At 46.2% G+C, this 26,071-nt stretch overlaps 1 long non-coding RNA gene across 1 annotated transcript in view; it reads right to left on the reverse strand.

The window, feature by feature from the left end:
• LOC143443984 (uncharacterized) overlaps positions 1–25,870 on the reverse strand; it is a 33,169-nt gene extending 7,299 nt beyond the window's left edge. Inside the window, exons 1-4 of the long non-coding RNA XR_013113444.1 lie at positions 25,812–25,870; positions 22,156–22,372; positions 17,034–19,826; positions 13,893–14,000 (exon numbers count right to left, since the gene is read on the reverse strand). This is a non-coding gene — a long non-coding RNA (uncharacterized LOC143443984). The remainder of the gene's footprint in view (positions 1–13,892; positions 14,001–17,033; positions 19,827–22,155; positions 22,373–25,811) is intronic.
• Positions 25,871–26,071: the final 201 nt, after the last annotated feature.

Here is a 26,071-nt window from a genome sequence, read left to right on the forward strand (position 1 = left end):
GCCCTGGCCTCCTATGATCCCAACTGTGGGATTGGCTACTTCAGCTCAGAAGCCTCAAGCCTTGATCTTGTTCCCTTCTTAACCCTGCCTCCTAGCCAGGCATTTCCAGTGTGACCACCAGCTCTAGATGCTAGCCTATTCTCTGCCCCCAAGGGTAGGGTCCCAGCCGTGTTTCCTAGAGATATCATCTGATGTCTCTGGTAATCACTGTGCATCCAAGGCTCTTCAGGACATCAGGCTGCCCTCAGAGCAGCACAGACCCACCTTGACTTGTAGCAACAACACCTCAGACCCCCCAAACCAGGATGTCCATCTGAAGAGGAAAAGGGGGAACCCATAATCAAAGGGCTGGGATCATCTCAGTGAGTGAGGCCCAGCAGACACAACCTGGAAGCATCTCCAGGCTCTATGAGATACAGACCACAAAGCTGGGCCAGGGATTCTTGGAGTCTGGGTGTGACAGAAGAAAGGAAATAGAGTCTGAAATGCAGGAATGTTCTCCAGGTCTGGGTGACAGAACTTGCTGAAGCAGGCTTGCAGATAGAAAGACAAGCAGAAGCTTTTCTCACTCTCAGCCAAGGAAAGGAAAGGAAAGGAAAGGAAAGGAAAGGAAAGGAAAGGAAAGGAAAGGAAAGGAAAGGAAAGGAAAGGAAAGGAAAGGAAAGGAATAGAAACAAGTCACATAATCCTCTTCACTTCTGGCTCCTCTTAAGGCTGAGGAGGAGGATGCCTCATTGACACCCAGTACACAGCATCTTCTCTGTTAATAACATACAGCTGCATGTAAGTGGGCAAACGTGGGGGCAGCTGCCCTATTAGAATCTTCTCTTCACTTGGAGCCAAGATAATGGCTCAAGTCCTAGCACTTTTCCTATTTGTGTTCTGACTTTGAGCAGGTGCTTGCTTTCCCTAAAACCTCAGTCTCCGCTATTCAATGGTGCCTGTAATTACCAGCCTTACCAAGCAAGAGATGCTGAATGACCTGATAGACGATCCAGCTAGTAAACCAAAGATAATGTCAGCCATTAAATGAAAGAAAACACAATCTTCCCTTCAAACAGCTTACTCCATTGCAGCCTGCAGCTGCCACCAGCTACACATGACCACTGAATGCCTGAAATATGGATGATATGAAAGATACCCGTGGTGAGTATAAAACACACACTGGGGTCTGAGAAAACAGCTCAGTTGGTAAAGTTCTTGCCATAAGCATCTGAGCCTAGATCCCTAGTACCCTAGTCAGGTGCAGTGGCATACTCCTGTAACCCCAGAGTGGGCAGAGCCAGTCAGATCACCGGAGCTTGTTGGATAGCAAGTTTAGCCAAGGAGCAAGCTCTGGGTTCAATAAGAGATCCCCATCTCAAAATGTAAGGTGGCTGGGTAATGGAGGTACATGCCTTTAATCCCAGCACTCAGGAGGCAGAGGCAGATGGATCTCCAGGTTCAAGGCTAGTCTGATCTACAGAGCAAGCTCCAGAGCAGCCGGAATTACACAGAGAAATCCTGTCTCCAAAACAAAGGAAAAGAAAAAGAATGGAGAGCCATAGAGAAAGTCATCTGACAATGGCAACCTCTGGCCTCCACATGCACATGCAGCTACACACACACATGCACACACACACACACACACACACACATACACACACATACACTAGGAGTGTGTGGTTTTTTAATAAAACTATAAAAAGACATCTTGTTACTATGCTTTAAAATAGTATGAAAATTGTATTGGATATTACATTACTACATAATTAAAATGTCTCAAGTTATTTTTGCATCTCTTAGTATGGCTAGTGGGACATTTTAAATTGCATACTATGTATGGTTCTGTCCCAAGTCAGTGTTGGTCAGGATGGACCACAAGACACCGGAAATCAGTAACAAACAAAAAAGTGTCACAAAACCCAGTCATAAGGAGGTCACAGCACTTCATGGCTGCTTGCTGGCTGATAGGGATTTGTTGTTGTTGTTTTGTTTGTTTGTTTGTTTTTAGTAAGTCAGATTTATTGTATATGTTTATTTTTTAATTGGATATTTTATTTATTTATATTTCAAATGTCATCCCCTTTCCCCATTTCCCCTCCCTAGAACTCTCCTATCTCATTCCTTTTGCTTTTATGCCATTTTAAGTACCTGCAAGTATTAAGGTCAGTTCTAGGTTGAGGGACTAGCAATACAATAGATGCAAATAGTCAAAGAACAAGCAAGACAATAAACACAAATAGTCAAAGAACAAGTAAGGCAATAAACAAAATTCTGTGAACACTCTACTCCCATGATCACTGTTTCTATGGGCTTATCAGGATGACCAAAATATCTGAGCTAACTTCCTTGTCCTAGCCCAAAGTCATTTTCACGTCTGAAGCCTACTTTCTTGTTCTAGCCTAAAATTTAGATTCCTATCTGAAATTACTTCTTTGTTCTAGCCTAAGATTTAGATTCTTGCCTGATATTACTTCTTTGTTCTAGCTTAAGATTTAGATGCCTGCCTGATATTACTTTTTTGTTCTATCCTAAGGTCAGATTCCTACCTGAAGCCTACTTCCTTGTCCTTGGCCAATGTCATATTCCTGCCAGGCAGCCAATTTCTTTGTCCTTGGCCCATATCAGATTCTTGCCAAGCAACCCCAAAGGCTCTCTGCCTCTACCCCCTTTTTATTTCATTAACACGACTGAGCCTGTTTTAGGTTGTTGTGACAAGAATGCATTCCTTACCCATCATGGAATATGCATTATCAAAAGCAATACACTTCTGTCTCAGGCTGGTAAGGCTCTGTGCAGAATCTTACCCATCCTTGGCTTGCCAGCCTGTTAATTTAAAAACTGTTTGGGGGGGGGGGCATTTTCAGGTTCAAGCCATGTACTTTGGCTGCCAACATGTTGATGTTGTTGAAGACAAGCTTTCACATGATCGTCAGGAATAAAAGTATTCCCAGGACAAAAAGGGCTAGCATGATCAAGCTATATACGCCATTCTTGAAGCTTGACCAAAATAGAAATACTGACCTCAGGCCATGAGTAATTTTATCAGCAGTATCTACCTCATCAACACTCAGCAGAGCAGCATTCTTGAAATTCATAAGCTCACTATGTAAAACATCCAGAGAGGTGTTAGAATTATGCCAAATATACTGCAAGTAACTTTTTCCTAATTATAATGACTACCACTGTAAATTTTAGAACTAACATGAATCCAACAGTATTTGGCATGACACTCGAGATGGCTTCTTACTCTTAAATTCTGATAGGGATTTATTAGCACACAAATCCTGGCAAGTCTTGAAATGCAAACTAGCTACTTTCCCCAAGCCTCTTTTCATCTGAAGAACCAGCAACATTCAGAATTGTGCACAGCTCTCACAAAAACCAAATTGAACACTTCCTCATTTTTTTCAAAAGAAGAATTTAAAGTTCAGAGACAGTTAGAACTCTTCCAAGATCACACAGCACATCGATTTTTAGGCCCTGTCAAAGCTTTTTATAAAGATTTCCAAATCAACTTCCATAACATTTCTGATGTACATTAGACAGATGAGAAACTGAGACTCTAATGTGACAGAAAGATGTATGGCATCCTGCGGCAGTCATAACCCTGTCTTTTTGTCCCCTGCTTTCCTCCCAGCCCAGGTTTCATCCAGCCCAGGTTTCATCGCAGGATTGAATGCACTGCCCTACTTGTGTGTCCTCCCAGCCATGCCGGGGAAGAATTACCAATGAGCATTCTTCCACCTAATTAAATAATGGAACCACACTGATCCTTTCTTCAAGGTCCAGGGGCACTGTTTCCTCTCTGCCCCAGATTTGCTTGGAAATGTTGATTTTGGAAAACGGAACGAAAAACACCTCGGCTGCAATTTTCAAATCAGCTGCAATTTTCAAATCAGAAACAGCCTCCAAATCCTCACTTAGCACAGAGAAAGAGGCCTTGGGAGGATCAGAAGAGCCACAGGAGAACCTTAGCAAAGCTTAGGGCAGCTCCTCCCTTGAGAAGCAGAGTTTAGAGAGATACAGAGACCATCATTCTAGTCAGTCTGCAAATGAGTATCAACCAGGTTGCCAGGATCCAGATGAATGAGGTCCAGCCTCACTTCTCTGTCATTCCGTCTAACACAGGAGCTGTGAGAGAATAGACTGCCAAGCAGGAAAGCATGGGTAACACACCAGGGACTCAGGTAGAAAACCACAATCTAAGCAGGCTTCCTAGAGGAATGGTCAGACTGAGGTCTCAGAAAATGGCAAAAGCATTGTAGGTTATTCCTAGCAGGAAAGTGAGATCATACCAACCTCTGAGGACATGAGATGGCCTGGATGCTCCTTCCTGGGGGCTCTCCCAGGCTCTCCTTAAGCTCAGCTGTTTCAGCAGCCTTGGTAACCCCCTACCTCTTGTGTATTCTCCAACCTATAATACAAGCACCCCAGGAGATAGGCCAGGTATGCATCACCACATTCCCTCTGCAGATCAGGAATGCCACCCCTGGACACGTTAGTGTCATGATTGATGTCATCCAGCAATGTCCAGAACACTGTCCAAGCTGAACAAAGGGCTCTATGTTCTGCAATTCAGCTCTGCCTGGTCCACACAGATCAGCAGCTTGGCATATAAGGCCATGATTTTCTGCACTGCCCTCAGCTAGTACCAGGTACCACTCCTGGGGCACTTTACATATGTGACTGTGCCCCATGGCTCTGATCTCAGGACCTTTATGTTATCTCCTTAGAACTTATCTTCCCTCTCACAATACAAACCATGGTGCAGCACACACAGTAGATGCTCAGTAGACTAACAGGCAGACAGATACAGAGGTCGTGTTACAAAAGAAAACTATATTAGAAAAGGATTCCAAATACCACTGTCACCATGTTGAAGCCACAGACACTTTCCTTGGAGGTCTTCCCCCAGCAGGGCTAACCCTACTCATTGTCTCCATGGTTTTTTGAGACATGGTTTCTCTGTATAACCCTGGCTATTCTTAAACTAGCACTGTAGACCAGGCTGGCCTCAAACTCACAGAGCTCTGCCTGCCTCTGCCTCCCCAGTGCTGGGATAAAGGCATGCACCACTACACCTGGCCTCACTCCACCATTCTTAACTAAGATACACAAGCATGATATATACACCAGACTTTAAAGGCTTAGTCCAAAACAAAAGAGTTCATGAATATTGAATGTATGTTGAAATGATAATGTTAGAATATTGGACTAAATAAGTATTATTGCTAAATTCATTTAACCTACCTTTTACTTTTGCTAATATGGCTACTAGAAATATTTTAAGGAACAAAGAAGGCTCAGGAGATTTTGTATCACCCTGACCTGTAGAGATGTTTAATCAGGGAGGGAAAGAATGTAAAGAATTGACCCGAGTGAGCCCGACGCATAGGGGCCTGGAGTCCCTTCTAGACTTCCGTCCTGTGTGCCTTCATTTCTTTCTGCAGAGTGTCTGTATTTTATCATTTAGTCTGTCCAACAGAATTATGATTTTTTTTTTTTTTGAGACAGGGTTTCTCTGTGTAGCCCTGGCTGTCCTGGAACTCACTCTGTAGACCAGGCTAGCCTCGAACTCAGAAATCTGCCTGCCTCTGCCTCCCAAGTGCTAGGATTAAAGGCGTGCACCACCACCGCCCGGCTATGATTTCTTTTAATATCTCCCACCTCCAACTAATCCAAGTCCAATATTTTCAGAACACAGCTCAGAAGCACCTTTGCCCACACCGTCTTGTTCCTGCATAGACTTTAGCAGATCCGCCCAGCTAAGAACTGTTGACTTCACCCAACCGCTACCTTACCAGCCAGCGCACTAACCATGCTGGTTATAGGGTGGTTCCCCAACAGTCAGGATTCATGGTTGACAAGGCAATAACTGGACAAGTCAAGAGAATCTCATGTCTGACTGCTCCATTTCCTTTCTTCTTCCTTTCTGCTGTACACTGATTCTATTCTAACGTGGTTTGCTCCTTCTACCCATGGCTTTAGTTGGACTCTAGTCACATGATTTTTATGTCAGGCACCTGAAGAGTTCTTAATAGATAATTAATTCTCCTCCATGCTAAACGGTCTCCTGCCCTTCATCATGTCTCCAGGATCTCATTGTACCCCAATCTTCCCAATTCCCAGCTTAAGCTATATATACATTGAGATAAGTTACACATTAAGTTTTCTAATGGTTTTATCAGTATGGATCCTTCATTCCCTTTATTCCTGTTGCTGTAATAAACACTATGACCAAGGCAGAGAGAGCTTCCTTTGGTGTGTGGTTCCTGAGGGATAACCGTCCATGGTGGCAGAGCGCAGGAATAGTGGCTGGAGTAAGAAGCTGTGAGCTCATGTTTTCAAAGCACATGTGGGAAGCAGAGAGCAAACTGAAAGTGGAGGGAGGACTTTTAGCTCTGAAGGCTCACCCTGAGTGAGGTACTTCTGTCCGTAAGAATGCACTTCCTAAACTTTCCCATACAACACCATCCACTGGGCACCAAGCAGTCAAATACAGGAGCCTGGGGGACAAACCACTACAGCTATAATTTGTATCTTGAATGTTGCCCACAAAGGCTCATGGCTTGGAGGCCTAGTCCTCAGCTTGGTGCTGCAGGGAAGAGGTAGAAACCTTAAGGAGAGCCTGCTGCTGGGGGTGGGGTGGTCACTGCAGGTCACTGGGAGTTTGTTCTTGAAAGGAGTACTGGGACTTCAGCTACTTTTCTCTTTCTCTTTTTTTGTTTTACAGCCATGAGGGAGTTAGTTTTGTTCTGCCACACGCTCCTGGGCTGCCTCACCCCAGACCTAAAAGTAAAGGGCAAACCCACCATGGATCTGAACATTCAAAACTGTTGTCCAAAATAAAATACACTTGATTTCATTTGAACAACATCTTTTGTCAGTGTGTGCGTGCGTGAGTGCGTGCTTGTGTACATGTGTGTGTGTGTGTGTGTGTATGTGTGTGTGTGTGTGTGTGTGTGTGTGTGTGTGTGTATGTATGTGTGTGTGTTGGAGATCTAGCAAGGAAGATGTCAGCGGTCCTAACTCAGATATCCTTCACGGCCTGAAGGCTTCTAATTCTGTTCTGGGGAATAGATCCAACTACCTATGGATCCAATACCAGGAAGGCCTCTTACCCAAGACAGACCCAGAGACACTACTGTAGCCTTGGGAAGGACCTAGATGGGTGCTCAGGGTGAGGCTGCAGCGCCAGGTAAGTTGGATCCCGGGCAAGGGGAATGAAGCAGACTAAATCTCATGAAACCCAGGAGCCAGTCCAGGTCCCAGTCCTGAGCAGAACCTGCCCCACCCCGTGATGTTGTGATTGTCCAGAGCCTTTGGTTGAAGCAAATGAGTCTGTGCATCCAGGCAGGAATGAATTCAAGACTCAGAGACCCCCTCCATCCATGCGCTAACAGGAAGGCGGTGTAGACATAGGGCCAGAATATTCTTTCCACAGCTCACTAGAAGTCACATAACAATGACTGGCCCTGGGACATTGATGTGACTTCATCCCTAATTTTGAGGATGCTAGGTCCATGCCACTGTCCTGCTAAAAGGACACAGAATTTTTACACTCCTATAGCCTGGCCTTTCTGAAGCCCTTTATTTTAAGAATGTTGGGACCACTTTAGTGGTGTGAGTTTGCTGATGTGTGGTGCATCTCTCTGAAGCATTAGAAGGATGTGTTTATGGTTTTTACTGTCCTTACAGGCCTTTCTACTGAGCTTACATTTTTCTAACATTTTACTGAAAGTAAAAGAAATCCATGAACATGCAGTGTGGAATCACTGACATGTTCAGGAGGTATGGGGGACATTAAAGGCACTGTTAGAATTTGATGACAGCTGCCAAGAATCTTTTTAGAGTCACAAATGAAATAAGAACAAAATAATGAAGACAACATTCAAAAAAAAAAAAAAAAAAAACTGGCATAGAACAGAGACAGGTGTTTCCCCTGTTGGAGCTAATGACCTGCCGTAGTCTGCTGCAGGAAACCATGCAGATTTCCAACAGCCTGGGGCTCGAGGGCTAGGAAGCCACAGAGTGCACCCCCTACTGATGTCCATTCCTACCTATACATTATTTCCCAGGATCATATCCTGGCTTAGAAAGTCTTCTCTCCCATGTTTCCAGCTGTTAGAATCCCTGCCAACCTTCCGAGCCTAAGTTAGAGCCCTCTTCATCCCCAGAAGACTGCCTTACTTCTGTACCCCTCCCCCCAACTCCATCCCCAAAGCGCACCTGGCTCACCCTGTCTCCTATTCTGTGACTTCTATCTGTGGGCCCTGGATTGCTTGGCCAGCAATGGAGCATTCCCTGGCTCCACAACTGGGAGCTCTGTTAGCTCAGGGAAATAAATGTCAGTTGCACTCTTACACACCCGAGCTCAGCACTATGGTTTGCATACCTCTGCCAGGGCTCATGTTAGAACTTAATCCCCTTCGTGAAGAACTAGGAGGTAAGACTATGAGTCAGTAAGTCAGGGGTGCTCTCCCCTCCTGAATGAATGTCTCCATTTATAGATTAGTAGACTGCTGGATTGGTCATCTTGAGACCACAGAGAACCAAAGGCTAGTTTGGTTCTGTCTCTGGTGTGTGCCTCTCCCACCATAAGATGCCCTGTGACCAAGATTCTACAGAAACTCCACTAAGCCCACTAAGAAACTCCACTAAGCCCACTAAGAAACTCCACTAAGCTCCACTAAGATGCCCTGTGACCAAGATTCTACAGAAACTCCTGTAAGCCCTTGCCCAAGGACAGATACATCATGAGATGCAGGAGGCTGTTGTTTAGGGGAGATAATAGATCACATGGTGGGTTTTTTGTTGTTGTTGTTGTTGTTGTTGTTTTGTTTTAAGATTTATTTATTTATTTATTTATTTTATGTACATGAGTACGCTGTAGCTGTCTTCAGACACATCCGAAGAGGGCATCAGATCCCATTACAGATGGCTGTGAGCTATCAATGTGGTTGCTCAGGACCTCTGGAAGACCAGTTGGTGCTCTTAACCACTGAGCCACTTCTCCAGTCCCAAACTACATGTTTTAACTTTTCTAAGCAAGTTTGTTTGACTCAACTGCACCAGCTATGTTGATTACATGTGGGAGGTACAAAGACACAGGTATGTCAGAATATATACGTGCCCCTGATTGGACCTGATGGGAAATATAGTGGCCTAGCACTTTTGTATTCTTAAGCCTCTGAAAATGTGACTCATCACCATTTTCTGGGAATCCTAGGCTGGAGCTGGCCACGGTCCATCATCCTGGCCAGTATTTAATTAAAGCTTGCTTCAAGTTTCGCTCAAAATTGTGAGAGTGACTTATTTTCTCCCAGTGGGATTAACAGTCTGATTTAGTCAATGGATCAAATCCATGATGGCTTTGTAATCTGACAGCATCTGAAGGCAGTAGCAAGCAGTAGGTAGGGCCTAGTAAGTGGTTGCTAGGGGTGTCCCACAAACACATAATGTATCTGGCACTTTCCTGTCACCCTGCTTCTTAGCCACCCATGGGGTGAGCAGCTCCATTCAGTTACACCCTGCCTGCCATAATGATTCTGCCTCTCCTCAATACCTAAAATCAGAACAGTCAGTGAGCCTGCCAAACATCTGAAACCCTGAGCCAAAATACAGCTTCCTGCCTTCATATGGTTTCAGATATTCGTTACGGTGAGGAAGAACTAACAGAGTACCTTAGCAACCTCAATGCTGCTTTCTCTTCAATCACGCTTGCCTGCTTGGCTGGGAGGAGGGATAAACCCTCGCCAGAGTCCCTCCTGCTACTTCCTACTGTTTGCCATGCAGTCCAGACTGGAATCTGACAGACGAAAACCAAAAGAAGGCAAAAAGAGGGTTGGGTATTGGGTTACACCTCTGATTGTAAGGACATCTTGTTATTGATCATTACTAAATATATAAGCCTTTGAATAATCTAAGCATTAGAGTCTCATCTGTACCGAGCTCCTGTGGTTGGTGGGATGGGCCGGGCACTGCCCAGCCTTGCAGAGACAGCGTGGAAGACTGGCAGAGCCATCTCCCACGCTGGCGTCTTGTGGGTGGCAAGGCTGGTGTCTCTAGCTGGCCGTTTCTAGCTTTGGCGCACATGTGGCCTCTGGCCACACAACATGGCGGCTGAGTTCATCAGAGCTGCTGCAGCTTGGATAGATAGTCGGCTCTACCAGCAGCCTTTTTAAAATAATTACTACAACATAAGATAAAGATTTATTTTCAGTAAATGATTTATTTGCATACTCATTTTATTTCTTCTACAATATTCTTAGGTGAAAAGGCTTCATAAGCGGAGGAAGTTAAGGAAGCCCTGACTAGAAGGCAGGGTGGGCAGAAGAAGCAAAATGCAGAGGCAAGGACATCTGCTCTGTGATTGGCAGGTCTTGAAGACTTCCCTTCCGGTCCACATGTGAATAGCAACACAGTATAAAGGAGTCTGCTCAGAGTGCTGAGTAGAAAGATAAAGGCTGGGGTGAGCTACTCCTTACTCCAGGGCCCTCTCCACACAAAACTGGCTTGTCCAGCAACCCTAGGCTACCCCTCGGCCATGCCCACTAAGCGCCCACCATGGAGGGGGGAGGGAGATATTCTACATGCTTCTTGAAGCTCCTCACTCCATCTTCCCAGAGACATAACAGCACACCCAGATGTGATGTGATGTGTCAACACCTTCCACCCGCTCCAGGCTTCTCGGGATGACAAAACAAAGAGAAGCAACAGGGCCTGTGTCTGGCTGCTCGGGATGCTCGTCATAGGAGGGTGGTTTATTTGTTTTGCTGAGCTGGCCAGCTGCAATCTGTTTGGTTTTGGGCTGGGGGATTAGTACTGTTTTTCTTTCAGCATTTGATGGAGTCAGGTGAGAGGAAGGCTCCCGGTTGAGGACACCCAGGATGTAGTCTCTTGCCTCCCATCTCTCTCTACTGCTGCTTAAAATTCCTCTCACTCCAGCCAAGGTGGAGGATACTTTTCAAGGGAGGGTGATTCCTGGATACAGACAGCTAGAAGTCCTGTCTGCCCCTAGGTGAAAAGACCTCTTGCCCTGGGCCTCTACCCTCACCGGCAACCCTCCCCCACTGGCACCCCCACTTTCCCAGCCCCATCACCACCCCCACCTGATATCAGTGCAAACAGGCAGAAGAACAGTTCCTCTCTCAGGCTGCTGAGCTTCCAGGGCTGTCAAAGGCAGATCCTCAGCACTGCCAGGACATGCAATGAGCAGGCTTCTCAAAGCCTCTTTGTTCTCCAATCCCTGAACGACTACTACCCTGATACCAGTTCTCCACTGTGATCAGGACGACACTCTTAGCTCTAACTTAGATGGGCAACAGTTAGGTTGTGTTTAGTGACTCAGCTGTGTTGCCTTTTCCTCTTAATTTGATCAAAAGTCCTTTTAGGGTGGCACATTTTTCCATATTCCAAAGAACTGGTTGAGAAGTAATCAGATCATACTTGCTGAATGCCGAAGCTCAATGGGGGACAGCCAGGGGATAAACGGAGAAATGAATGACACATATCTTTTACTGCAGGCTCTTCACAGCTAGACTAATCTTCCTGTGCAATCCCCAACAAATATTTTTGTTACCATGTGCTAGCCATAGCTTTAGGTCCCTGGAACTCATTCATGAACAAAACAAAATGTCAAAAGTCTTTGTCCTCATGGAGCAAGTGGTGGAAACCCAAAATAATAAACATTTGAAAATAAATAAATATGTGTACAGGACGTCAGAGTGGGAGGATTACCATGGAAACAACACAGAGCAGGGGGGAAATGGCTTGAGATGTGGAAGCTGGCGTAGCACATAGAGATAGCACAGCAGATGCAGACACAAAGCAAAGGCTTGAGAGATGGAGAGAGGGAGGGAGGGAGGGAGGAAGGGAGGGAGGGAGGGGATTATGGGAATGCCTGGGGACCATTCCAAGAGAGAGGAGAATGCTCCAATGTCAGTTGGAGCATCCCTAGGGTATTGAGAAGCTGCCATCAGATCTGTGGTACAGTGGAGTTGACAGAGGTAAGGTAGGAGAGGAGGTTGGAGGTGAAGTTGAATGTCCCAGCTGGATGCTTCCACAAAGCCTCAGGGAAATGGAGAGGTAATAGAAGATGTAAAGAATGGCATGATCTGTTGTTCTCTCTCTCTCTCTCTCTCTCTCTCTCTCTCTCTCTCTCTCTCTCTCTCTCTCTCTTTCTCTCTCAGTCATGAGTTCAGGTGAGCAGCAATACAGGCCCAGCCAGGGTGCTAACCATGGGATTATGAACCTGGGTAAGTAGAAGACTAGAACTGTACCAATCGAGACTGAGGTGGTTGTGGATGAAGGCTCGGCCTTAAAGGGCCAAGGAAATGAAGAGGGCCAGCAAAGAGAACTGAGAAGAAGCCATTCCAGAGACTGAAAACAAAGAGACCATTGTCTTGAGGGCAAGGGAGAAAACAGCATGGGAGGGAAGGGTAGGGTGTATGAACTGCACCTGAGAGGAGCCAGGCACTACCAGTGGGCCAGAAACACATGGTGACAAAGGCATGATGGGAGCAGAGAGAAAAGGCTGAAAGAGTCTGCTTAAGGGAGATGGGAGGAGACGAGGGGTAAAAGTGGAACACAGAGAGCTTTATAGAGCAGTTTTGTGGCACTAGGAGCACATGAGAAAGTTTTAGGTGAATTAGGCCAAAAGAAGGTATTTTTAAAACTAGAAGTCACAATTCTGTGTACATACGCCGATCGGGATGACAGCAGAAGAAGATGTAGGAGAGAGTGTGAAATTTGGCTGGAGTGATGTCCCTGACCAGCTGAGATGGGATGGCGAAACACAGGTGGAGAGGTTGGCTTTGCAGAAGCACTTGCCAAGTTAATCCTTAATGTTGGCAAGGAAACAGAGGACACAGGGCAAGTGGACAGAGGACACAAGAACAAGTGGTGGAATGGAGAATGTGGTCTGACCATAAAGACAGGAAGAGAATCAAAGTCACCAGGAGGAACAATGAAGAGGAAGGTGTTAGGGGTCTGAAGAGAGAAGTGAAGGTCTAGTCGTTCTCTTGGCGAGTGGGAGGGTGATGTGCTCAGGCCATAGTGAATTGAAGATGAGAATGTTCAACATCCTTGTGGTATCCCCCTTTCCCTCCCCCCCCAAAAAAAACCAAGCATGGATTAAAAGAAAAACTGGTCTTGACCATGGGTGTAGTTTTACAAGGAGATGAGGGGGCAGAGGCGTCAAAGGGACACAGACGGGAGCAGTCATGATGACTGACCACCGAAGGTAAGTCTCACTCTAGAAGGAAGGGTTTCCGGCTCAGTAAGTGGGAACATGTGAGGTCTTTTGCTTTGCCAAGGCTGAGTTGTGGATGGAAAAAGTCTGAGCCTCATTGCCCGGAGCCATCATTAACTCAGTGGCTCCCTGATGACTTCATAGAGGTGACCTGCCTCCTGAACCTGCTCTCCTAATCAGCCGGCCAAGAGACGGGATACAGCATATGGGTTGGCAGAGGAACAGAGGTATGGGGCTGTCATATTTTATTAAACTTGCCATTAGGTCACCATGGAGATATATATATATATATATATATATATATATATATATATATATATATACACATATATACATATATATACATATATATACATATATATACATATATATACATATATATATTTATTTATAGTTATATATATATATTCCTGCCTCATCAGCCAGTCTGCCTCAGCAGGAGGCCTTGGCCAGGCCTCTCACTTCTTCCATTGAACTGAAGGAGAGCCACCATGCAGTTGTCTGTCCTGTAATGGCTGACCTCCCACCCAGTCTGTCAGCCCCACCTCGATTCAGTCCTCTGAGTTCTTAAAGATGGCAGAAGCTCTGTCCCTGGCTTCTAGGACCAAGTCCTTGGTTACTCTGCTTCAGCCATTCTCCACTCTTCCTTACCTACCTGGTCCTCATCGGAGATGTAGACAGCCCTTAGATGCAAGCCTCATTCTTCCATGTGCAGACCCAGGATGTATTGGTTCAGCTTCATCTACTCACTGGCTGACAAGCTCTAAAATCATGACAATAATGACAGTAAGTACCACAGGGAAACACTGTGAAGATAAGATCCTGGTCTCCTCAGCTCACAGTTACGTTCAGAGCCCCAACACACAGCTGCTAGTCAGTCTTCTTTCTCCCCTTTTCATGTATACATGTGTGAGTGTGTGTGGGGGGGATATGTGTGAAATATAGACACATGTATGTGTACACTCATGCGGAGGTGAGTTTAGGACATTGCTGTTCACCAGCATGCTCACTGGACACACAGGGCACTGTCTGTTGGACTGACTGGCCAGCATGCTCTGGGTATCCCCTGTGTCTCCTATCCTCAGTATGCCATAGAATTGGGAAGCCTGTGGAAATGTCTTTGACTCCCCCAGCACTGGGAAGCAGGCCCAGTGGTTGATGGGCCAACTCCTCAGATAGCTTTGCCTCAGGGATGCCAACTGACCAGTTGGGGCTCTGGAGACAAGCTCAGAAATCCCTCCCAGCAGCACCCATCCTCAGGTCTTCCTCACGGCACATGCCATGTGTTCAGGAGCATGACTCAGATACCAAGCAGAGACTCAGAAGTTGTTAGTCTTCCAGAGACCAGCAGCTAAAACCACACGTCAGTCACTTCCTTGCTGTGTTTTCCTGCATCAACTTAACTGCACGTGATTTTGCTTCCCAGAGTATTTGACAATGTCTGGAGACATTCCTCACTATCACTTCTGGAAGATTCGACTCCGACTCCTGTTATCTAGAAGGTAGATTCTAGAGGCATGACACATACTACGTTGTACAAAACAGCCCCTTGGATGTCATCAGCATCAAAGTTTCAAAAGGCCATTCTAGGCCATGCCCTAAAAAGGAATGCTCATCACCTCCTCTGGTCCTTTCCTCTTCTCCTAGTGCTGCAAGGTGAGATTAGAGTATTCTGCTTAGATTTACCTATTAGCAGAAAGTACAAGCTTGGTGGCATGGCTCACACATACAGCGTGTGTGTGAAAAGGCATGGATGTTGGAGTTAGTCATCAGCTCATGGATCCAGTCACTGAGAGCTGATAAGACTTAGAGAACTCTTGATTCCTAATTTGACAAGTGGAGGGATCTTAGGCCAGGTCTGACTAGAGGAAGCAGGTCACTGTGGATATATGCTTCTGTCTCTTGTCCCATGTCTTTCCCCTGCTCTGTCATATGTCCTGGTCACCATGATATCCTACCCCTCCTCAGGCAAAAAGCAATGGGGCCAGATGGTCTCAGACTGAAATGTCTCAAACTGTGAGGCAGAATAAATCACTCCTCCCTTTCACTGCATCATCTATCCTGTCAGAGCAATAGCAGGCTAAGGCACACACCTGAGCACGTCAGTGACATCACAGCATCCCTGCCCACTGGCCTCTGCAACGGCCAGCAATGAAAAATGACCTCCGTGTTTGTAGCATCGCACATAATAGTCTTTAGTTACAGCAGCTGAGGCTTCTCCACCTCACAAAGCCCAGTCTGCAATGCCAGGTTCTGAGAACTGCAAATGCCCTTCGGTTTCCCAGTGTCCTAACTGAGGCAGTGGGATTTAGGAAGTCTCTAAATGGTTTCTAGAGTCATCAAGCAGTCCCTGACCTTTGGCTCACTTTCCCAGACCGTCTGGTAATTGTCTGAGAAGGTCTTTTATCCTACACACAATCAGACTTCAGATGAGAGTAGCTCGGTGTAACTTCTTTTCTACTCTTCTTTTTCTTCCTCTTTCTCTCTGCAATAGCTCATGGTATGCAAAATAATGCCTCTCACCAATATCTGCATCCAAGTCTCTAAATCTTAGCAATCCTATCACTTGAAAGCCGGCCCCATGATTGAGGAGCTAGACCCCTCAGATAGCTCTTTCTCAGGGATGCCAGTTGACCTCTAGGGCAGTGCTTCTCAACCTGTGGGTTGCTTTTCACAGGGGTCACCTAAGACCATCCTGAATATCGGATATTTACATTACAATTCACACTAGTAGAAAATTACAGTTATGAAGTAGCAACAAAAAAAATTTTATGGTTGGGGGTCACCACAACATGAGGAAATATATTAAAAGTCGCAGCATTAAGAAGGTTGAGAATTGGGGGCTGGAGAGATGGCTCAGCAGTTAAGAGCATCTGGCTGCTTTTCCAGAGGACCCGGGTTCAATTCCCAGCACCCACATGGCAGCTCACAGACATCTGTAACTCCAGGATCTGAAACCTTCACATGGACATACATGCAGGCAAAACACCAACGCACATTAGTAGAAAGAAGATGGTGAGAACCATTGATCTAGAGGTCTAGAGCTTTGGAGAAGGGTTTAGACATGCCTGACATCAGTGGTCATCCTCAGGCTCCCTCACGGCATAGCCACTGTGTGCTCTTGGCATTTGAGCATAACTCATATTTTGTCCATCCAACTGCCTGCAACAGGTATAGACATGACCTAAAAGTCGGGACTATGTTATGTTACCCAGCAAAAATATCCGTAGATTGTCCAGGTAAGCCCGAAATCATCACAAATGTGCTTGTAAGGGAAAAACAGAAGCAAGAGAAAAGATCAAAGGACTCGGAGTGAAAAACACTTGGCTGGTCATTGCTGATGATGAATGAAGACCAGAGGGGCCACAAGCTAAGGGTTGCAGATAGCTTCTGGGAGCTGGGGAAGCAGAAGGCACTCACTATTTCCAGAGCTTCTGGAAGGAATCAGTCCTACTAACAGCTTGACCATCACCATTTAGGACTTCTGCCCTCACAACAGTAGAACAGTGAGGCGCCAAATATAACTCTATACAGAAACCATAGGAGAGAAGATTCACTGGACACCCCCTCTATTCCCCTCCCCTACACACACACACACACACACACACACACACACACACACACACACTGTTTTATTCCTCTTTTCCGGTAGTTTCTGCGGTTCAATTTCTTTATGAAGGTCTGAATGGGTATGGAGGAGATACCAAAGCTGAGCTGGCACATGTCTGAGGCCTCTGCAAAAGCCCTGCCTGCAGAAAGGACCTAACACTAGAGAGCAGAAACTGCCCTCACTCACCCGACAAAGGACTGGGGTGCAGCAAGTCACAGGCTGAGGACCAAGTCTTCTTAAGGTGTGCTTTCTGAAACACACTGCATGGTCCCTGAGATTCTGCAGTAAGTCTCTCCGTCTGTTCCCGTGGAAGACTGCTCATCACAGGGATCGCCTGCTTGTGCATGGATGGCCCACTCCTCAAAGGTGTTCAGTCCAAAGCCGAGGGGACCAGTCGGCTTGAGCTCAATGGAAGCAGAATTAGCCAACCCTCTAATTCTAAAGTGTTTAGCTTTGGAGCACAAAAAGTTAAACACCTTCTTGCAACACATTGTAAACATGTCAGTGTGTTTAACATGTTAACCGTGCTCTGTTCTCCTGCCCATGTGTTTAGAAAAGAAACAGGTTATGATGTTTAACTAGTAAATGGATGTATGTGCTCATAGCAGCTAACACTTTTTAAACACTTGTGGATGCTTAAAATTATGATGTGTTTAAGATTCGAACACATTTGCTTTTCTACACTCTTAATCCAATGAGCGCTGGCTCCCCTCTTCGCTGCTCATGGGGCTTGTCTGTCCACCTTGCTAGGCCTGGTCTGCAGCAACCCCCTCCAGCTGCTGACTGACCTCTCTCTTAGCATTTCTGTGCACATATGGACCTCTTCTCAGGCAACAGCATCAAGGAGAAGATAATTAACAGTTGCTCTTGGGGAGTGTCTAGAACCCTGTTTAAAAGGGTTTTCCTGGAACCCTCTATGGGGCCTTACCAACTCCACTATAGGATTCAGGAAATGAAAAACAAAAGGCCTCAAGTCCCCTGCAGGCCACACAGTGTGTGAAGGATCAGGGTAGGGGTGAGGCCAGGCCTCCAGGTGCTGTTCAGGCTTTGCATGCACACTTGTTTTCTCAGGTTAGTCTCTCCAAACTAGTGTCCAGAAAAGGGTGTGACACCTAGCCTCGATCTTCCTGGTATGAGCTCGCACTGCACAATGCCCTTCTGGAAGAGGGTGGGAGTGGGTGCCTACTCTTTCCTCTGCCCCTCTGTGTCCTCTCACCTCAGGGCTCTGTCTTCTCCTTTCTGAGGACTCTAGGTGTATCCCCACTTGTCTTCCCTGCCCTCTCTTGTTTGTCACTTCTTCATGTGGTACTTCTGCCTCTAGGTCTGCCATTACATATGACCCTAGCCACCCTTGTTTCTTGTTAGTGTGTACGGCACCTTGGCCTCCTTTCCATCCCTGGTATTTCCTGCTCTGGAGCATTTAAAAGCTGTTCCCAGGGCCTGAAAGCCAGTTCCTTTCTTGGTCCTCTCCTACAGGCACTTTTGAATAGCAGAGCCTCAGGAAAGCTTTAGCCCAGGTCAGATGGCCTTTTTCTCTGCTGTCCTAGGCTAACACCCCTGCAGTCTCCTCTAGTGGCACCTAATTTGTTTTCCACCACTGAGCTCAATTTCCAAGGCGAATTGGTCTGTGGTTGTCTTGTTCACCCTTGCATCCTAGTACCCAATGCCTGACACATAGTTAGCACCTAATGATCGAGTGTCCGATGGCCAGTGGGACTTCCAGCTATCCTGTTAATCTTGAAGGAATGGAAAGAAAGGTCGCATTATGTGTTGGGGGCTGTGAGCGTAGTAGTTTCCCACCTGGTGCAAGCTGTTTAATTTCTCCAGCTCTCAGCCTGGCAGCAGGCCAAGTGGGAGCTAGCTCAACTCAGCAAATGTTTACGAAGCTGGCCAAGTGGAGAACTCTGCTGGACACTCTGGGAGGGGGTGACCCAGACAAGAACAGACCTGAGGCATTTGGAGCAGTCACCTGGGATAGGCACGAGACAGTGTCACTGGATAGGTGGACTGGAACACCAATGGGGAGATGGACTCCAAACCTCGTGCAGTAGTGGCAGATGGCAGACTATGAGCTGGGAGGGACAGGTGAGAGTCATTACTTCCACACTGAGAAAAATACCTGACAGAGGCAAAGTGAGCTTGGATCCAAGCTGTTACAGTGTCAAGAAACGGATGAATTCTGATTCTCAGGCCCCAGCCCATTGGCTGCTGCTGCCTACACGTAAGGTGGATTTTCCTTATACAGTTGAATGTATCTGAAAATACCACAGATGCACTTAGACATGTACCTCCTAAGTCAATCTAAATCTAGTCAGGTTAGCAATGAAGACCAGCATCTCAGGATGGTGGGTTCAGGGCAGAGGGGTAAGCAGCTGAGTCATAGCGATTATTCGTGTGACATGGCAGATAAAAAGGCAAGAAAGAAGCTGGGCAGCATGTCTATAATTCTACCATTCCTACCAGGACATGTGGGGACACAGACAGGAGAATTCTCGAAAGCTAGCTAGCCTTGCATAAGCGGTGAGAAACAAGATGGAAGACAAGGCCTTACACCAAGATTGACCTCTGACCTCATAAGTGCTCTGGCACGTCTCCAGCTACACTCACACACACAAACACACAGGTATACAAGCATGGGCACATACATGGGCACACCCAAGTGCACAGGGACACATACACACAGAGATTTTAAAACAGGAAGGCATGGGAAGGAGTAGAGGATGAGAAATGTTACAGACACAGCAGCTGATTAGACATAAAGGTAAGGGACAGAGAGGAGCCCAACAAGGATGTCAGGGCTGCAAGCCTGAACCGTTGGAACATGATTTAACACGCTAAAAGCAGGGACAGTGAGGGCCAGGAGAATTGGCGCAGGTCAGACAGGCTCACGGCTAAACTCTGACGAAGCCACACAAACACCTTGACAGGCAACAGGAAATGCAGGTCTTGAAACTGGAACCTGGGTTGATGCCTCCACACCTACAACAAACAATAGGCGCTTACAAAGAAGCAGTTGCTCTGGAACATACCAGCCACTGTGCACACGAAAGGCATGGCAGTTCATATGCATGTTATCAGAACAGATACACATTTTAGTGTCTAAGTTCAAGATGAGGAAAGTGTGTCTAATTGCCTTTTCTCTCTGCTTAGAGATTGGAGTCCCAGCACGTAGAGTTGGCCTGCTTTCCTGAGAATGAAAGCAACCCATGGGAGAGCCCAGTGAGGTACTAGACTAAAACTGAACGCATTAGGACCAGGAGGTAGTGACAAAGGCGTCGAAGAATCTCACTCATGAAGCACAGAGGCACGGGGGGTGGGGGGGTGGGGGGCGGCGGCTGATCTCACCTACCCACTAGGGAAACTGGTAAAGCATTCCCATCTCCATAGTGAGGACCCCTCTCATAGCACAGGTCCTCACACCTAAGCAAGGTGCACACATGCATGCATGCATACATGCACACACACGTGCACACATGTTCCCATACTGCTGCTGTTTGGATCCTACCTTTAGAGATGCAGCCTGGACTCCTAGTCTCACAGCAGTCTGTGAGGTTCTACATGATAGATAGATAGATAATACTCTTATGACCAGTGAGAGTGAGCCCCAGACCTGCTGCTAGCAGATCTGCCCAGTGAATGTTAATGGACAAGACTCAAGTAAGAGAGAGGAATGGGCTCAGGAAGGGAATCTTGCAGTGGTAAGTGATATCAGGCTTTCTAACACAACCTTAAAGACATCAACACTTACAAAGAAAGAAGACACTTACTTTCCAACAGTAACCTATTTTTATGACGAGTGATTCTTACTAAAACAGAGCCTCAGACAGAGTGTGCCACCAACACTTCAGCATATTTAAAATGGGCTTTCATTTTTCTCATTCATGGGAAATGTACAGCATTTGTCTTTCACACTCACAGGCATCTGGGGTAACCTCCGTGGACAGCAACAAAGCCATACCCCAATATGATTTAGATGCCATTTTTTCTAGCTTTCATTTTCTCTGTCATTCCTTTGGCACTGGGGGGAGTGGGAGGCTAGCTTCCTGCAGGAGGCTGGTTTTCTGCAGGTGGGTCCCAGAGGCAGTTGGCTCTTGAGCGCTCTGTGGATTCCCTGCACTTTTCTGAACCAGGTAACGTCTTGGGAGGTACATTAAAGTGTTTAAACTTTAGATTGAAAATAAATAAATCATTCATTTCCTGAGAACAGCAATACTCTGTGTATGGTGTGGGTTCAGATTTCAGCTGACAAGGATGCTCACCAGCACGGGGCAGTTGTCAGCTGGAAAATCCTCACCCGAGGGCCTGGCGAGGACCTCCTGCTATGCACGTGGGCTAACTTGTGACTGTGAGCTACCACAGGACTCAAAGGGACAGCAAAGGGACAATGCGGGGGAAACTTTACCACAGTTCTCAAAGGGATCGTGTCTGAAAGGGCACTGTAGATGTTTGAAGTATGTTTATTACATTGTAATTGATTTATTTCATGGGAGGAGCATATCACAGCATGCATACAGAGGTCACAGGACAACATGTGGGTACTGGGACTCAAACTTCTGAAACTTTTGGAGGCTGATGTACTCCTTGGCTTGTGCCCCCTTTCCTCATCTTCAAAGTCAATAGTGTACCATCCTCAACTATTTCCTTCTCCATTTCTGCTTCTGCAGCCACACCACCCTTTGAAACTCTGATCTTTGTGTCTCCCTCTTAGAAGGACATTGGTGACTGTACAGGGGTCAGGAGGAGAACCTTAGGTACTCTCTTGGCTCTAAATCCTTACCTGAAATCTACCTTCAATTCTGTTTTACGATATGAGGCAACAATATGCAGGGTCAGAGAATTCAATCACTGATATCTTTATGGTATTCAGCTTTCCAGGAGACCCATATATTTGCTTATTCAACTGGTCTTTAGCCCCACTCTCTGGGAACTGGCCAGCCACAGATGACCTCCAAGTAATGGTCTTCCATACTGCCTACAACAGTATATCTTTTCTTGTGATCCATTTGTAAAGATGATGGGAGAAATACTGTACATGAAGGAGCCACCAAACTCTATAATGAATGGGAAGTGTGCACAGAAGTTCTAAGAACATTCTATATATAAATAACATTTAGCCACTGTGAATACTTGAGACATAATTGAGTTGCTAAACTTTATGATCATTTTTAAAGCCAACTGCACATTTGAAAGCTCTCAACCTTGAGGCAAACACATCAGAAGGAAGTGGACATGTTTATCCCAAATATCCATGAGGGTTTCTTACTCTTTTCTTGGAGGCTACATGATGCTTTTAAAATTATTATTGTACCTTTTAAATGTCTGCAAACAACAAGGATGATCTGCCATCAAAAAGCTCACTTGGTGAAAGCAGAAAGTCTCTGAAGTCAGTGACCGGGAGGTCCTAGGGGTGACTGTTCCTTGGAGAAGGGACTCTGCCAGCTGTGTGTGACCTCCTGTGGCTGTCAAGTCCTGCTGTCCTGTGTGCTCAGGTCCTAGTTCCCCTTCTTTCTTTCTTTGTACCTTCCCTGAAAGACAAGTTGGGACTTCTGAGGGAGGCAGATGGGCCCACTGGGCCAACTTGGACAATGAGGCTCAAGCTTCAAGATGCCCCACTGATAGTTGGTTACCCATAGGCTCCTGCTTAGGTCAGCAAGAAATGATGAAGGCGGAGCTCGGACAGGAAAAGGTACCCCATCTTTTCGTGTGGCAAAGGGGACACATGAGAAACCAAAGTTTGAGGAACTCCACAGAAATTAAGCAGGGCAGGCCTGAGCCCACCTGTCCTGAAATGAAAATGAGTGACAGCTAGTTGGCACACAGACGGAGTCGGGAAATGGGTGCATTCAAAGATGGAAGGCCAGTCAGAACCTCGTGAACAACAGGAGGGAAACTATCACACCACAGAAGCTTCTGACGAGCCAACTATTTGCTCTGGAAGAAATGGACTGTAATATAAGATAAAAAGCCATGGGGGGTGGTGCTTGCAAGAAGGTCAGGAGAACACATGTGCTATGAGAGTAAAGTGAGGGAATTCTGGGGCTGGAAAGGGTTAAACAGGGATAGGGTTGCCAATCAACACTTAAGATACAGAGAAAAGCCAAATCGAAACATGCTAACCTATGCAGCAACTATGAGACCTAATTAATTTTTAAAAACCTCTAAACATAGGTGTGAATGGACAGGTGTCTTAAACAAGAATCCCTGTGCCAAGGGTAGAATACTCCCGGTGAGTTCCTGGCCAAAGAGCACCCCCAGCACACGTCCAGAGGTTCTCAGAACAAAGAAGACCAGTGGATCAGCCACCAGAACTGGATGGTAAGTCCTGTTGCTGAGGACACACACTTGGAATGAACATACAGAAGAATCAGTCTGGAGCCAAGATGGAGGCCTTCTCACTGCTGGCTACCGATCACGGAGCCATGGTTGCTAGGGGAGAAAGGTGTCAGTCATCTTGTCCAGCTATGGATGCCCAGAACTGTGGTATGGGCCTGCCAGACAAGATGCAACCAACCACTCTGTCACTAGAGAGCCCCTCCATAGGAGGAAATGTGTACCTAGCACCATACACTAAGAACACATCCATGGCTGAGGATGTTATAAGCCCTCAGACAGAACTACTGACCTTAAGCTAAATAAATACTCGCCAGTCTGCCTTCTAAATATTTATGTTTTTAGACTAGCGCAGCTGTCCACTCTGGCCAGCGATGCTTCTTTCTGCAATGGATGACAGTTGTTAATACTGAGTCCCCACCGGTCACACGCAGAGAATAAACGGCTGCTAAGAGTCCCGTCCTAAACTGGATCCAGGGAATATCACAGAAAAGGGGCCAGAAGGATGGCAAGACCTGGAAACTGGGGAGAAACTCTGAAGCATCTTCAGCTATGGCATGGCTGATCTAAGGATGGACACAGACGGCTATGCCTACCCACACAAGACACTGCACTTAAAGCACATAAAATAAGGCAGAAACTAAAAGGGGGACAGGTAAGAAGAGGGTCTGTAGGACTATGAGGTGGACAAGAAAGGTTACCCTGGTGGATATGTTTATGATACATTATAATACATATATATATATATATATATATATATATATATATATATATATATTTGTGTGTGCGTGCATGCGTGTGTAAAATAGTCAGAAACTTAAATTTTTTAAAAAGGGAAAATAGTCCTAATGTCCACATTTATGAGCTCTGTTTGATGAAATGCCATCCTTCTTCCAGCCCTGTGTCTGACAGAACAGTCAAGCAAAGAGGGGATCCTCATACTGCTAGGTTTTAAAAGCAGGGTATCAACAGCAATATATAAGATCACTCAAATAGTATAATCTAAGTCCACAGCAAATAAGTAAAAGTGTAATTAGATGCCGCTAGGAGAAAACCCTACTATCGTGTTTCCGACCCTCACCCATGTGCACCATCTTCCCTGGCTATGTCTGAGTGGTCAGTGGAGAGAACTGCCCACCTTCCCAGCGTCCTTCCCCCACTGCAAGATCAGATGCTCAGGCACGAATTCAAGACTGAACATGATTATTTTGAGGCCAGGCTTAGGGTTCTTTTTGTTAATTATTTTTAAAAATACATTTGAAATGTTTCACCTTCCAGCCACCACATGTATAAAACAAAACAAAAACTACCACTAATACTCATCTAGAGCTGGGGTGTGGCTCAGTGGCGAAGCCCTTGCCCAGCACACACAAGGCCCTGGGTTTGATTCCCAGTTCTACAAGGAAAAAAATCCCCACACCTAAAGTTCTCACATTTTCATAAACCTCAACCCACAGACTGTTCCCGAAGGTGCCAGCTGCTGGCCTCTGCCAATAATCTCAGATTAGCAGCAATTGCCTTGCAGCCACGTGAAACCAGCTGTAGGTGGGAAGGAAGCCCTCAAAGCCCTCCTCCCCCGTGGGCTCACCACCATTGTGGCAGAACACAAGCCTGAGCCTTTGCTAAGTCAACAGCTACTTAAATACCACCAACCCTGGGCTTCAGTTTTGGGAACAGAAGTGGTTGGATTTTTTTTTTTTTTTTCAATTCAGCAAGGTTCCAAGTCTACTGAACCTCCACCCCCATTTAACTCAGGCTTCAGGAGAGATCAGTATAACACCACAGCCCTGCCCTCTGCTCTCCCAGTCAAGCTAACGAAACATTGACTTCACCCTCTTTTATGATTCAGTAAATACAATGAAATGATTGCCACAGATTGACCGTCTCCCTAGTTGTCCCAACCTCGGGCAGCACATGATCTCTCTTCTAAAATCAGAGTGTCCCATTAAGTGTTTCCTTACGTTCAAGAGAGCAGTAATGAGGGCTTACTGACCAGCATACCAGGCTCCTTTTGGAACAAGGTAGAGCTTCTGGGAAAGCTCACAAGTCCCAGGGAATGCTAACTTGGCAAGGTAACTTTAAAGGAAACAAGTTTCCCCAGGCCATGTATGTTTTGTAAACTTAGATTTAAAGATGTCGCCCTCACTATCCAATTAGGCATACTTAATAATAATACTGATCCCTGTCCATTGAGGGCCTTTCTCATCATTAATCGTTACATGGGTTTCTCAGTCAAACCCAGAACTTCTCAGTATGGCAGGTTTTACTGGCTAGCTTGCTCTGGGGATCCTTTGTCTCTGCCTTCCATAGCAGAAATTATGGGTGGAACACCATGCACCCCTGGCATTTATGTGAGTTTCTGGGGATCTGTACTCTGGGCCTCATACTTGTGGGCTCTAACCACTGAACCACCTCCCCAGCCTCCTTTATCTCTTTGAGATAAGGTCTTACTATGTAGCCTAGGCTGCCTCAACCTCATAATCTTTTGGCCTCTGTCCCCTGAGTAGCTAGCATTACAGGCATGTACCACCACACCCAGTTTGCCACATATGAACCACACCCATGCCCACTTTGTCCCCTGCTCCTGACCTCACTGCCTGGCAAGCCCACCCTGGACTTCCCTGCAGCCTTTACCATGGCTGTGTCCTGCACATGAATCTGTCTTAGGTCTAGAGCTCCGTTGCAAGCTGTTCTTCTCACCTCACCGTGGTAACTAATGGACTTTGACTGTAGCCTTGATTGATTGGGTGACAGAGTAGCCAGGGTTGGAGGCACCCTAGTGACTCTTTGCACAAGAAAGGGGAGTCCAGGGCACATTCCAACCCTGTCAGCATTGGCTTAGCCCCTTGCGGTGTAAAATCTCACGCCTGGAGCCCTGTGAGCTCCTGGTGCCA

This window comes from Arvicanthis niloticus, chromosome 11 (genome assembly GCF_011762505.2).
Source record: "Arvicanthis niloticus isolate mArvNil1 chromosome 11, mArvNil1.pat.X, whole genome shotgun sequence".
In the NCBI taxonomy this organism is placed as follows: Eukaryota; Metazoa; Chordata; class Mammalia; order Rodentia; family Muridae; genus Arvicanthis; species Arvicanthis niloticus.